Source organism: Magallana gigas, chromosome 3, assembly GCF_963853765.1.
Source record: "Magallana gigas chromosome 3, xbMagGiga1.1, whole genome shotgun sequence".
Taxonomy (NCBI): Eukaryota; Metazoa; Mollusca; class Bivalvia; order Ostreida; family Ostreidae; genus Magallana; species Magallana gigas.
In genome coordinates, this window is record NC_088855.1 from 4,144,187 (window position 1) to 4,160,286 (window position 16,100).

The window sequence follows — 16,100 nt, forward strand, 5'->3', positions numbered from 1 at the left end:
CATTTTCTTTAAGAAGCCCAAAAGCTCATTCCTGAACCATTAAAAACTATGTGATATTTTTCCTTATGTTATTATTGTAGATGGTATCCTAATATAAAATTACGATTGTTATAACCATTAATTTCTTTTAAATCATAACATTCTGATTCACAATTAAAAACAAATATTTATATTAACACCTGGTTTTATGCAACAAATATAAAACAATTTTAAAAAATGATATATTTTGAGGATATAGATGGACAAGGGATGCCGGGATGCTGAGTTGCGAAAATATAAAAGAAACATTGCATATACCTTGTAAACATGACAAATAACTGTCACCTCAAGGATTGCTTTTTCGTTTTGATTTACCTTGGAAACGATTTAATTTTAAGCATTTGTTTTCAAAGGACCTACCCAATGTATGAACTTTCAGGACAGATTGTACTTTACACTAACTCGTAAGTGTTGCCTACTTCAATAATATCTTTATCTTTAAAAAGCTAGACAATAATTTACCCAAACGTTATATTGGTAAATTATATTCAACTATCAAAATATAAAACACACACAATAAATGATTTATTGAATGATCACGAAATTTATTTCTTCTCTTACAGAACGTCCTTCTTTCTTGTTAAAAAACAACAAAACTGCTGAGTACAGGGAGCAGGTAAATTAGAAAGTAGTGCCACCGCCAGAATGAGTGCTATTGAGTCTTTAAAATGATTCGATAAAAGGGTTTGTAAAGAGTGTCTACAATAAGATAGGTAATTTACGCCTACTGTTTTTTTTTTTGCTGAAGGAAGATATTGTTTTAGTGCAGTTTACTTCAAATTGGAATATTAGCATACAGAACATTTCTGTCAACAAATTAGCCATACTTAAAAGTTTACACAGAAGTAGCCAAATTTGTAACACGAATGAACAATATGATTTAGCCTATTGTTCTCTAATAGTAATACACAGTTAAACTGTGGAATACTAGTACATGTATATAGTCGAATTATTTACTTGCAGAGGGGATATCTACCATAGGATAAAAGCACCTCAAAGAATCTAATTAATTTTTTGATAGATATTTTTTTCAATTGACTCATTACACAAAACCAACGATATCTTGATCTATTTTTTTTTCTAAAACTGTCATGCAACAGAAAAAAGCTTAAATTTACAATATAAAAAAATTAAATGCAATAGATCATGTGAGTTTTTTTAAATATCACTAAATTACAAATTATGATAAATCATTAAGCATTTAGGCTACATGTTGTTAGATTTGCAAGAGATAATCAAAAACCATGAGCTAACACCATAAAAATCAGCCATTCGATAATAAATATGAAATGCGTTCATTAACGGTTCTTCGTGCAACAATTTACTCCCTATTTTTGTCTTTGTAAACATATTCTATCATATATTTCATATAATCAGTGTTGGTAAATCACCTAAAATGATTCATATTTTTTTTTATTTATGGTGTTTTTTTTTTAACTTTCCATTCAAATTAAACATGAAGTGAAAACAGTTGTTGAGATTTTTGTACATCGATTATAAATACATCAAGCATACAGTGGTGCAACTTTAATCAAAGTACTGAGAGTACTGAAAAACGGGGTCTTGAATTTGTAATTGTCCTGGATTTCCTCAAATAAGCTTCCAAAATTTATGAGTTTGAATTAGTTGTTACAATCTATGTTAATTTGTTGTTTTTTTGCAATTGTCTGATACTTTGTCTAAATTTTACTTAACCCCGGCCTTCATAATTGTAGAAAATTGACACAATGTAATATATTATGTAAAATAAGACCCCAAGGAAAATTTTTAAAAATTACTACTAACCGGGTAAATCAAACAACTCTATCAAATTAGATAATTTTAATCATTAGATTTATTCAATTTTGTGATCCAATGGGAAAATTTACAAGTCGGACGGTATCAGTAATAAAAGTTTTATGAAAACCTCGAGAACTCTAAAACTGCTGAATTAACAAAGTGAACATTTGTATACCGATAACAAACACAGGCACCCGACGTTAGAAATATTTATTTTACAATAAGATTCCAAGAACTTTGACAATATAAAGATTTGTCACGGTCGCCATTTTGGTTTTTAAGACCGACTTATCTGACTCGATTTTCTTCATTTGTGATTCATGGAAAATTAATTGGTAAAAATAAATCCGTTCGCCACTTACTACTTTTTTGTGTAAACTCGTGCATCACCTACGATAAAACCGTTCCTTTCCTTAAAAATCATACTCCGAAAATCAAAGACATAAATAACAGAGATTGTCAACTCCGCCATTAGCGTGTAAATGTTACGGGACCAACCTTACTTGAGAACTACAAGTGCAACAGCAATCTTGTATAAGTCATTAAATTTGAACCTGATAGTGAACATGAACATGAACCTGTAAATAATTTAAGCATGTTTTATTTATCAAAAATTTACATATTTAACTCTTTATTTAGTTTTTAAATTACTTTTTTAAAACTTATTGACTTTTCACAAAGTAAGTATAAAGCATTACTTTACTCATGTAATGGTAATGTAATGCATTACTTCAAGAAAATTAAGTAACGGTAATGGTAATTTAATGCCCTAATTCATGAAGTAATGGTAATGTAATGCATTATTTTACAATGTAATTCACCCAAGCCTGATTCCAACTAAGCCGGAAAACATGAACATTAACATTTAACTTGGTTCTTCAATCGATAAGATTGTATATATCATTTGATGTATAAGTCTTCCAAAATGTAAAATCTATTATAGATTTTGCTTACAATGCATTGTTTAAAATTTAAATTCAGTTTAATCAACTAAAGAGCCATCGAACGAGAAGGCAAATTCAGACTTGTTTTTATTTTCTTTGTACAAAATTCCTTTCGAGGCGAACAGCAGTCATAGCGCAAGTAGACCGGAAGCCAATGAAACACCTATTGAATTTGTAAAACATCTGTGTATAACCCGTCCAGATGTTAACCTCGGCTTGCGCATTAAGTTTGGTAGTTTTAAGGTGAAAGAATGTCAAAATAAAATTCACAACTTTTCACAGGATGAATGACCATCTTTAAGTCCTCCTTAAAGATAGCTTAAAGGTGTTTAAAGGTAGCTTAAAGACGATCTTTAAGCCACCTTTAAGCTACCTTTAAGCTATAAGTATTGCTTAAAGGTGGCTTAAAGAAAGCGTAAAGATGGCTTAAAGGCAGCTTAAAGACTATCTTTAAGCCACCTTTAAGCCACCTTTAAGGACAACTTATAGGTCCTTAATGTCCAAACTTCTTTAAGCCACCTTTAAGCCACCTTTAAGCTACCTTTAAGCCACCTTTAAGCCATTAAAAAAATTTTAATTCAATATTGTGCTTAATTTCCAACAAAATGTATTAACTTTATGAAAGAAAAGGTATTAAAACGGTTTTTGTTCTAGAAAGAAAAATGAAAAAAAAAACAAAAAAAATCGGCCACGGCGAGAATTGAACCCGGGACCCTTAGCTTACTAGCATCACCACACATCCTCTGCGCCACCGCAACTTACATATTTATGAGCGTTTTTATATCCTATATATCAGTGGATATTGAATCACTGTGACAAACCATTCAGTTTGTAACAATCAATTATATCTAATTTATAAATTACATGCATGCATGTATTTGAATGAAATACGGAACTTGGTCTTCAGTGAACGAAAATATATTATACCTAAATGGAAACCGTTAGGTTCACTATAGTAGGCTTTCTAAGTTAATAAATTTAAACCGAGTAGATATACGTTCATTTAATTTATAGCTATAAAAATGTAAGAAAGAAAATGAAATCATTTCTTTTATTAAATGCATTGATACTATTAGGGTATTTGTTCAATTTCCCGCAATTTCCCGGTTTTCATGATCGCGGCGCCGTTCCAATATGTTTAAATATTTACATGTAATTGTATGTACATGTACATGATTTTTAAACTATCAATTCTATAACAAACAAAATTACCAATTACCGGTGACGTATTTACTGCATGTGGCAATTGCAAATGACTTGTACATACAATTGTATGATGTGCCAGGCCGGGTATATTTGACATATTTACCCTTATACATATATTTAAATAATCAACCCCTATTTATGATCACCGGTACATTAATTAATTAGCCTCAAGATTTTACTCTTACATACATGTATCGTTAATTTGTAGACGTAACATCTTTGAAACCCAGAGCTAGGAAATAATACTTTGAAAATGAATTACAAATGTAAATTAACTTTTATTCACTAGAGTTATCGTATACTCGTACATACTAAGATTCAACGCCTTTAGAAACCCTGACGTGCACCTGGGCACACGACACACCTGTTGTGTATATCTTGTATATTCTGTGTTAGTTCCAGGGGTTTTCTTAAGTTGGACAAACAATAGACTTTAATTAGATATACACAAACATGCACCTGGGCACACGACACAACTGCTGTGTATATCTTGTATATTCTGTGTTAGTTCCAGGGGTTTTCTTAAGTTGGACAAACAATAGACTCTAATTAGATATACACAAACGAACAAAACTATGTCTAGACAAACAAAGCAGTAATATCCTGCCCGATATAACAAAGGCAGTTGAGAGTCTTTTCATCTTTAACATGTATCTAGCAGTTAGAAATAATGAAAATTGAAAAAAAAAATACAAACCTTAAACCGATTAACAAATTAAATCATGCATTTTTGGTTCATTATCTTTATTTTGTTTAATAACCGGATGAACTGAGAGAGAGAGAGAGAGATTTTTCACCGATTAATTTATAATAGGAAACAAACATACTTTAATTAGTTTTATGCACATATTAAGATACAGAGACTGCGCTCATACCTACAATAATTTTGAAACCCCCCAAAAATTATAAAGAATTTTATAACGGAAATCTGTGTCCATCAGAGCGGTGCTGATGATAGCGATCTGTGTTTAATGGAGCGACGATTAAAACCGCCTGGAACACCCCCCCCCCCCCTTCCTTGGAAATTATATTATCACTCGGATGACCCCCTCCCATCTCTATAAAAGAGCTTTTGCATTTAATATATGTTTTTATTGTTCAGCTTGATCAATATTGACTTAAAGGCCACTTAAAGACAGTGTAAAGGCAGTGTAAAGAGAGCGTAAATGCCACTTAAAGATGCTTAAAGGTGGCTTAAAGGTGGCTTAAAGGTAGCTTAAAGAAGTTTGGACATTAAGGACCTATAAGCACTTGCTTAAAGGTGACTTAAAGGCGGCTTAAAGGTTGTATAGCCTTTAAGCTCCTTTAAGTCACCTTTAAGCCACCTTTAAGGACTTGCTTAAAGATGGTTTTTCGCCGTGTGTTTCGAAAATGGCACACTGCGTTTGGGAACTATAATTTCGATTCCACCATCAACCTCTTCTATTGATCAATGAGATCGTACATCAACTGAATCGTCAACGGCGCTGTGCATTCAGTTACATAACTCATTCCACATTTGAACCCGAGCAAGAATATTTTGATCAATAAAAGTATTTGTTTATTTTCTAAATAGAATTTTTATTTACACAGAGGACTTAAAAAGATTTGATGCGTGTTTTTATAATACATATTTACTGAAATGCATGAAAACTTTCTGCACTATTTTCTTACGCGTAGACTCAATTCATGTGTTCTACGCGTGCCATCCGGTTTGAGACTTCGGCTGACAGTAAACCAATAGACGGGGTCACGTAAAAGAACTCTATACAAAAAGTGTGTCTTTCAAATTCAAATAACATTTACCTTTCAAATTTAAATAACATTTACCGGTATGACAAGGCCCCATTATCAACATATATTCAAATAGTGATAATTTGACTTTGAATGTTTAGATAAATTACGAATGTAGAATATTTGATAGGGGTAAAAATCCAAAATGACATCATCATTTTTTACCATTGATCTTTTGATATGACCGTGATATTTAATGTGCATTAAGTTTAAACTCTAGTGATGATTAATTCAAATTTCAGTTCACAGCTATTAACGAAGCAAAAGTTACAGATTTTTAAATGTAAAAAGACTAGATTGCACAAAGATCAAATGATAACCCGTCTTCGGTAGCCAAGGGTTTTCGGTCCACTTTGCTACCCAGCAAAGTGGACCAAAAACCCTTGACTACCGAAGATGATGATAACCATTCAAATGTAGACTTGGAAATTATCAAAATACGCTGTACCTCTATTTCTTCTGCAATTAGTAAAGGATGGGTATCATTTATATTTTATTCTTAAGATAATGATTGAAATAAGTTTTTTCAAAATATTCAGCCATTATTTTGTGCATTGAAAATATATTTCAAATAACCTCACAAGTGTTTTGTACTACCTTAAGTTTGTATAAACATTTAATAAAGAAGTTTAAATATGACTTAAACTTATAACAAACACCCATCAGAGATAATAAAAAAAGGAGATAATTTTTTGATTAAGAAGCAGAAATTAAATATCAATTAAATCACACTCGACTGTTTGACAAAGTATGTTACGTGAGTCATGAGGAGCACATTTAAAAAGACGAAGTTTGATTTTAAAAAAGGCTAAATACACTAAAGGTAAATTATATTTCTCCTATTGTGATGTTTGACTTTCTATTGATATTGGCCAATCTCTCTCTTTTCTCTCTATTTTCTATTTACTTTAACTAATCTTTCTCTTTTTTCTCTATTTTTTTCTCAGATCTTGCAAATGTAGGGTTTAAACACTATTTACTTTTGTTTTGCCTCGGACTAGAATGCCTCGACGTCATAAAATGAATCGCGTCACGTGATTGCCTAATAAATTTCTTTACACGGCAAGCGCCAAAATTTATACGGCAACTTGGCAGACGTAACGTTATTTGAGCTGATTTTGTACACAAACGTTCAACCAAACTTTTACTTTTTAAGCCGCAAAATATTTAGAGTGACCCTCCCTTTACCCGTGACGTAATATTATGATCCTACCATGGATTCCACGTTTGCACAGACGACTGACGAGGAAGGTACAACAATTTGAGAATTGAGCTATGAATTTAATTCTAATATATTATCTTTTGTTTGTTTACATATCAAACTTTAGGTCCTCGACAAAACAAAACACTTATTAGGTTTGTTACTGACTGTTTACAGAAATTTGTGGGGTCGGTAAAGTCCATAGAAGGATCGGATCCGCCCGCCTCGCCTTCTATGGACTTTACCGACCCCACAAATTTCTGTAAAAAAGTCAGTAACAAACCTAATAAGTAGTATTGTAGGAGGATAAAAACTTTTAAACTCTAATTTAAGATTGACAAGTGTCTTTGGATGCAAATTGATGGTTTTTTACCCAAGATTCACTAATGTGAAAATAAAATAATCAATTTAAGAGGTTAATACAGCAATAACTGGTTATTGAAGAAAAAATAAATTTTTTACTGCAATGTCGCCGCCTTCATATTCCACATGAATCATCAACGAAAGCATTTTATTATTTATATTAACTTATGTAAGTGTCTTGTTAAAAAAGCAGTTAAAAAACGAACTTAAAAAGGTATGTTGACTATTGTACTGGCAGATGAAAAAACAAGTTAAAACCTATTTTCTTTCAAAAGCAAATGTTACAGAAAAGAGAAATTTAGTACTTAATGTCCGTTGATTATTTGTTACCGTGCATAAAATTAAATAAACGCCGTAACCTTATAGCAAACAATCTTAAAACATGCAATTTAAACATCAACAGCAACACATGTTCAAGGACAATTTTGATTTTTGCATATACAGATATATATATATATATATATATATATATATATATATATATATATATATATATATATAATATTGAACAGTACACTTTTCATTGGTGTTTGCTAACTAAAAGGTAAGCTGCTAGCCGAAATTATAAAATTAACATTTTGAAATAAAATCACTCCAAAACTGTTTATTACAGTTGAAAGAAGAGCTTGCATTTTTTTTTTATTAATTCAAGGATAGTTAAGTTACTTTTTAAGACCGACAAAATAGTTAATGATTTGAATCATTGTATTTCTGTTTCCTTTAGATGAGGCTTTCAGTTTTACTCCTTGTATTCACATGGTTTTTGATTGACGGCTCCGAAGCTTGGGGATCAAGATATAGATGGAGAAGAACCATAGATACACTGTGTAGAACAGTCTGTCCATACCATTGTAAGAAACTTTGCGATTGGTGTAAACCCGTTTGTCACTATGCGTGCAAACGCGTCTGTGGCAGAAAGAAAAGACAAGCAAGTACTCTTTTAAATTTATCCATATGATCGAATTTTAGGACCGTCTGTCGATTTTACATCTTCATAACCGTTTAATATTAGGTTTTGGGAACTGTCTCTCTGCCCTGTGACTTTGCTGATTGGGACAAAAACGGAGACGGCCATGTTGATATGGAAGAGTTTTCTTCTACTGCATACTCAGTTGTCGAGAAAGGAGACATGGCTTTAGCCTTCCAAGCCACTGATACTGATGGTATGCAAACACAACTATGACTTCTTTAACTATAATTTCATACATTGAAAATTTGAAAAATAGCACATTTTCATTTGAAGGGGCCGATGTTGCGCTAATTGAATTGTCAACTTTTAAAACAAGTCCCAATTATAAAATTCGAAGTGATGAATTCTATGCATCTTTTTGATAAATTTTCTTTTTAGTTTTATGTAAGCATTTCAAGAAACTGTCGTGGCATAACTGCAATTTGCTCACAGTGCCATTTTTGTGTCTTCGTTAACCTTGGCTCAAAAATACTATGTTGAAAATTAAAGTGTGATTTACTTTTTTTTTTCTTCAAGGGAACCAAAGAATTTCAAAAGAGGAGCTCTTCAAAGCTGAATTACTATCGCTGAAGTGTTAACAATATATCATGAAAGAATAAAGTAATATCTTAGCATGAAACACAATTGAATTTTATTTTGTCTAAAGAATGTATCCTTTGCCACCAACCAAGAAACTACGTCGTTTTGAAGCATATTTCTCCAACATTTAAACATGTTTGTTTAAAAAAACAATTCATGGAATGAAAAATATGAGGGAAAGAAAATATAAACCTGAAGGCACTATGCAGTAAATGATTTGATTTGTCATGGCACAAAAGTAACCTTGGTATTGTAATCTGATGAGAATTCAACCAATTCACTGTAAGAGTAAATGCGACTTACACTTCCGGTTTTGAAGATTTACAAGTTTGGCTTCCTTGCTCATCTTATCCAGGCCCTTAAATTAACAGAAATACAGTATTTCTGTAAGGGAATAATGCGGCATGCATTTTCTTTGTATAATAATAATAATAAAAAGCCACCCTTACAATAAAAAAACCAAACCTAAGAACTAAAGCAATGAAATAACAAAGGACGAGTGCACTTATGCGCCACGGTAAAAAGTGAAAAAATGAAGATTCAGATATAGCAATTTTTTTACCTAACATCACCTACTGATATTTAAATAAGAATCAGCAAGTTTTAGCGGTAAATTTACTTTATATAAAAGCACGAAGCTTTACAACATAGTAGGGGTCAGCCAACATTCGTGGTTTCGCTTAGTAAAACGAGGACAGGCATTTATTTCAAAGCCTTTGTTTTCTTTCCGCCAAACCGAGTACAAACTTGTGGAAAAGACAAAATACGCATTATAAATTTAGAAAACTCCTGTGAAAATAAAAAGTTTGTGCAACATTAGGCTGGTTCTTAAAAAATGAAAAACGTATGAAAATTTTAAGGTTTTTCCTATAGCAAGCAAAAGCTATTACCCGCGTGACCCATGTTTGAACCCACGCATGGAATAGATTAGGCTCTTTCAAACAATCAAGTGGGTTCTATCCACGAAGACATTTGTCAAATGTGCTCACTTTAAAACATTGACACTTATTAGATCGCTTTCCATCAACTTTGTATAGTCAGGAATGTTTGTTTGATCACTATGGTAATATGCAACTTCAAAGCTTTATTCGATTTTTTTCAGACGTAAAATAATGCATAAAGTATAATTCAGCAAACCCGCCAATCAATCCATCAACAGAATAAAGTTGATTTAAATGTCTCCTCCCTCTCATATAAACAGACACATTTCAAGTAGATTCGGTTCGATTTTTCCTGATTTAGATTTTGAACAGGCATTTAAATGTCATCAATTTTTTTAACTGTATGCTTATTTTGGTAAATTTAAGCGTACATATGAATAAAAAATATCCAACAATGCTTAACGTTTACGGAAAAAATACAATTTGTAAATTTTGGGGATTTGATTTTAATCAACTTTTCTATGCAGTTACTCTGGCAAACCGAAAGTGAAACAGTGTTTGGACATAAGCACAAATCATCACCGCTGACAAGACTTAGTTCTTGAAAATAATAGAAAAATTCAAAGTAATGTATGCTGAAGCATTGTTTTTCAAGGAAACTTATCAATAAACACTTCGAAAATAGTCCGATTTTATATAATACACACAACTAAGATATTTTTATAGTCCCATGTATTCCTACGCCAGAGTCTAATTTAGCCTCGTTCAACCAAACGCTCTGCTGTCTCCGTAAATCTCCGACAAGCAGAAAGGCTCTCTTGCTTGTCGGAGATTAACAGAGACAGCCGAACGTCTGGTTGAACGAGACTAGAGTTCAATATCAATAGTGCTTGGGTCCATAAAATTTTTAGAATTGCTTCGATTACTTATACATAGTTTGAAATCTATCTTTAAATGTTACACATGATTCATATGGGATTTCTCGAAATTCTTGTCGGAAAAGTCATAAAAATTCATATAATAAAAAAGTGCGTAATTCAAATACAGACTAGAAACTAATTGCCATGCAAGATAAGTTGATTTTAAAATAAATGATAATCGATAAAATCAACTCCCGTCAGTACTTCAGTACTTTGATTTCTACATAAAAACGGCACTGAAAAAAGGGCCCATTCTCTTTGTAAACAGATAGCAATGCTATGACCTTGAATTGCTAGTATTACAAAATGGTCACTATGATATTTATGTGTACCTAGGTGCTGCGCACTGAATGGTTTTTAGGATAATTAACATAATGAACTCTGTGATTCTTGTAGCACTGCGTAGTATTCCTAAATGATGTTATAAAACCAGGTGAATAATCTGGGCATAATAATATCCAAATTGAGAGTTTAAAAACAAGTGTCATATTTGGCAATTCTGTGTCTGCAACGATAGCTCTGGTACTCTATATTGAGTCATGTATTGTATATTCTATATATTAACCTTTGTAACCTTTTATGCCATGTATGAATGAACGTATTATGAGTAAGTGATGCCTCATACCCATAGGTGGGGGACTCCGAGACTCAGGACTCGGAGACTCAAATCCTGCATCCGTACTCTTTGATTGGCAGTTTTGACAGTTTTGTTACTTTATTTAGAAATAAAATATTTATCTTAATTTTGAACACTAAATGTTCACTCATGATCGTAGTAAATGGGCCGAACTAGTCAGAACTGTCCATCATAAGTACAATGTTATATATTCCTAGGTGAAATGATATTGACGAGACTTTTTGCTTTGGACTGCTTTTAATTGTTGTAATTGTTGTAACTATACGATCACGCTTTAATAAAACCGCTTGAGAAAGAAATACTGTACTTGTGATCACTAAGTTTGAGCTGACCCTCAATTGGATCCGTAAGACAGAAGGCTTACATCTTTAGCTCAAGTGTATTTGTTCCTTTGTAGAATCCTTCTCATAAAAGCATCTGCAATGTCAGATATCTGTGAGCTGTTGATTTACCTTATATTTTCAACATTTTCTTCCTTTAGTTCGCAGTAGCCGAGGTAGACAAAGATTTTGCAAAATTTACATAACTAAATTGTATGTGATAGATTTAAAGTACATTTCATTTCGTTCTATGTTTTTTTTTTAAATTGCTGCTTTTAAAATGTATTTAAGACATCTCCTCTTTACCTCTATAAAAATCATATCAAGGTGAAGTATTACTTATATAAGTGGGAATTCAAATTTTGCCAATGTTCTTATTTTCAATGAACTTGTAAAAAAATCATAAAATGCAATTAGAAACGATAAATGAAAAATAATTTACAAATGAACTTATTTGTGACATGCTCTGTGAAATACACACACCTTTTATGACAAGTGCTTTCATAAGCGCTTTTCATAAAAACTTTCTGAAGCAATTTTGCATCACACCAGGATATTTTATCAATTTTTTTTAAAGAAGAAATTTGTTTAACATATATTTAGTTCAATTATTAAAGACCATTGCGCCCCCCCCCCCCCCAGTATCTGATTCCCTAAGACAAAAGCGATTAATTTGAACAATTTTGGTAGAAGACTTCATGAACATCATTATATTTATGCATTCAGATTATCCCCGTCCTCTGTGAAAAAAAGATGATAGTTCAAGATTTAAGAGCCATTCTCTGTAAGCATTTAAACACTTGTATAGGAGGTTCGGCACGCATAGTCATCGATTTTTCTCAAATTTTAATAAGATGCATATTATCATATATCTATCATAAAAACACATAGGCAACCCCGTTACCATGGATACACATACCCATCATTCTTAGCACATAGTGGTCTTGATTTTTACTGAAGAACACACTTTTTCTGCTAAAATATTTATTTCAATTAGATTTGTTTGTGATAAATCTTTATCAAACTCTCAGAGCATCACATATTAACTATTGAATAATACATTTAGCAAATCAAAGCAGCTATCTTTCTTTATTGTTCCAAGGGCTTAAAAGTACTTGATTAACGACTTTGTAAAAGAACCCCCTAGAAATGAGGCATTTTTGGTAATGCCCTGTAAATTCTTGCGGACAGGTTGATGCAAACCGACACCAATCCTGAAAGACTGGGTTTTCTGCTATCAGAAACAATCAAAACATTATGGGGAAGTTTCCTCAAAATTGTTGTTTCCATGGAAACAAAAGTGTATATTTTACAACTTTCAAACTTTATAAAACCCTTACTATGGTTCATAAATATGTGTAAATTATGTCCTTTTGAGAAAAAACAAATATGTGAAGTTTTACATATGCAATAAATTGAGAGTGTTTGCAATATTGGTTTACAAATTATCAAATCTAGGTAAGATATATGTACAGTCGTTACCATGAAAACATGATAAAAAAGTTCGTTCAATTCTATGTTTAATAGACAGTTTATGTCTTTTTATCTCATTTCATTATGTAATGAATACCAAATTTTGATGAAAAAAGGAGAGCATATTTTATCAAACATGTTTTTAGCTCACCTGAGCTGAAAGCTTTTTATCCGTCCACCTATGAACTTTCCACATTTTAGCTTTTTCTCCAGAACCACTAAGCCAATTCTAACCAAACTTAGCACAAATCATCCAGAAGTTTAGGGGGTTCGAATTTGTTAGAATAAGGGTAACACCCTCTGTCAGGGGGGAACTAAACATCTGCTTTAATCTTAACATTTGACCTTGAAATTGGTTCAAGGTCACTGCACACTTTTTACATAAAAAGTTCTCTTCAATGGGAAGTATGAGCCAGACAGAGCTTAAAGGAGGGTGTATATGCTTATAATTTTTTTAGAGTAATCTGATATGACCTTCATTAGTTGGACAGATGTTTGGATAGATGAATGTTCAGACAAACAGATCACTATAGGTCACATTCAGAGAACGACTCTTATTCATTAAAACGTTGTTGGCATTCTTAAAAAATCTTCTCAAAAATTATTTAGCCAAAAAAGCTGAAACTTGTGTGGAAGCATCCTTTGGTAGCGTAGACTAAAGTTTGTCCAAATCATGATTCATAGGAGTAGGATGAGCCCACAATCAGAGGGAGGTGAATTTTTCCATAGGAACAAAAAGAACAAAATTCAAAATGTTCTTCTTGAAGAAAAAAAAAGTCTGACGTTTAACATGAAAATATGTTCAAAAAAATTTAAAGATTATTTTTAAACAAGAATTACTTTACTAACTTGTCAAGACACATTGTTCTGATTTCATCAGAGTTATGGCTACAGTTGCTCAGGCGAGCCATGAGGCCCTTAGGCCTCTTGTTTGCCTAATTGCTATGGTAATATTTTATTATTTGGTAAGAAAGATCGTAATGCTACATGTACATGTACTGGTATTCATTCAGTGCGAAAAAAAAGTTGACTTCTTCCTTGATGTTAAATTTTCATTCAAAGTATGATTTAGGTATCAAAAAATAATTTGATAATTATTGCTCATACCAGTTATAAATAGTATTCTAATATAAATTATCATGAAATCCTTTGCCATCTTTTTTTGTCAATCCCTCAAGTTATTGTTGCAGCACTAATAAAATCATACATCTGTATTTTATTTAATTATAACTTTAATGAATTTAAAAAAAGGCATAAAGATGAGAATGCTGAAATAGTTTTTCAAATCAAGTGTATATATTTATGTAAAAATATAATCATGCAAATGTTGTAAGTAATGATCCATGTGTTGATTAATTATATACTATGTTTATGAATGCTTGCATTTTTCTTAGCTGCAAAATAAAAATAAGAGTACTTCTAATTATAAATATGCTGGTGAAAATCCAAATTGTTGTACGTAATTTCCATTTCTCCATTGCTTAAAATGCCAATTCACTCACTCAAACAATTTGAATTTTCAATTCATGGATGAACCCATATGCTTATAACCAAGCAGTTTGAAGAAAAGTTTAAAGACTTAAAAACTTGTCTGGAAACTGCTACTCAGCATACATGGTTATTTTTCAGTTACCAGATAAACACCTTTTAATACCAAGTAAGTCCTAGTAATAGAACTGTATTTGAAACAATCTATTCCCTTTAGTCAAAGTATTTACATGGCTGCTAATTTTATTCCATATTTCCTGTTTAACTGTAATCAAGGATCATGAAATTTCAAATTATCTTTTTTAAAACTTCACAATCTATATTATACAAGTACCCGATACGATATCATAATTATTAATTTACATGCATTATTTTCAAAAATATGCGTACAGTTCCTGCAGGTTACCAATGCAGAGAATTTTTAAACATTTTCATTCAAATAGCAAGTTTGTATTTAATGTTATTTTTACATTCCCAATGCATAATAGTCCATTCCTTTTATTGTTTCATACTAATTAACAGTTTTGGCTGAATCAGAATGGCTCATTTATATAGAACTCAGCATAGGAGTTATGCATATTTTTCAGCAGAAAAAAATATTACTTTCATCAAGTTAGCTATAAATTTATTACTTATCCCAAATTTGATGCTGATTTCAAAACTCTATAATAATTATAAATCTTAAGGTATGTGAACTTCAATAGATAATAATACAATGGACCCCACAATACATTTTAATAAACATGATTCTTAAGTGTTTTCCTGGGTAGGCCGGATTCACTGTCATTTTTTAGTTCTCGTTATGAAGTTTGTAATTGTAACTACATAAACATGATAAGGCATTGGATGGGATTTCAGAAACACTAATAGTGGTTCATATTAGAGGTGTAGTGACAATATCTATGGTCATAACAAAAATAAAGATAAAATCTTGAAGATTGAAAAAAAAACCACTTTGTTGACATGCTGTTTCAACATTTCTCTTTTTGAACTCAGCACAAAAGAGTTCTCAATTGCAAAGGGAGATAATTCATTTTCCAAAAATGTAATCATTTTTTAACTTATTATTTCACAACAATAAGTATAGCCTCCCCGTCATGTTTTTACATTTTTAGATAGATGAAGGATTGATGATTTTAATTCTATGCTTGTTAAACTTTGAGCTTGCCGCATTTTTTTTACAACACTCAGTAAAAATGGCCTATTTTGAGAACGAATTATGTTTGGCTCGAGTTTCCATGGAAACTGGTTAGAATATAGACAATTTGGCATGTGCATTTTAGATAGCTTAATAAGGTCTACATTCTGGAAAATTTTCGGCAAAATCCGTTTCTATGCGTGCCAAAAAAGTTTAAATGCTTGCAGAGAATGGATCTTAATACATTTTTATATCACCCTATTAGTTCCGCCGAAGGACATGAACTCGTAACCAAGGGACCAGGAATTTCACTATTAAGATAAAAGGCAATATGGACATCATAACCATGTATTTTTTAGAATTAGATAGTGAAGTAGAGAACGAGATTT

The 16,100-nt window shown here is 31.7% G+C and overlaps 1 long non-coding RNA gene across 1 annotated transcript; it reads left to right on the forward strand.

The window, feature by feature from the left end:
- The first annotated feature begins 8,079 nt into the window (after positions 1–8,079).
- On the forward strand, positions 8,080–8,899 carry LOC136273390 (uncharacterized). Its single transcript, XR_010711598.1, has 3 exons — positions 8,080–8,233; positions 8,318–8,468; positions 8,792–8,899. It is a non-coding gene; the product is annotated as an uncharacterized lncRNA (long non-coding RNA).
- The last annotated feature ends 7,201 nt before the right edge of the window (positions 8,900–16,100 follow it).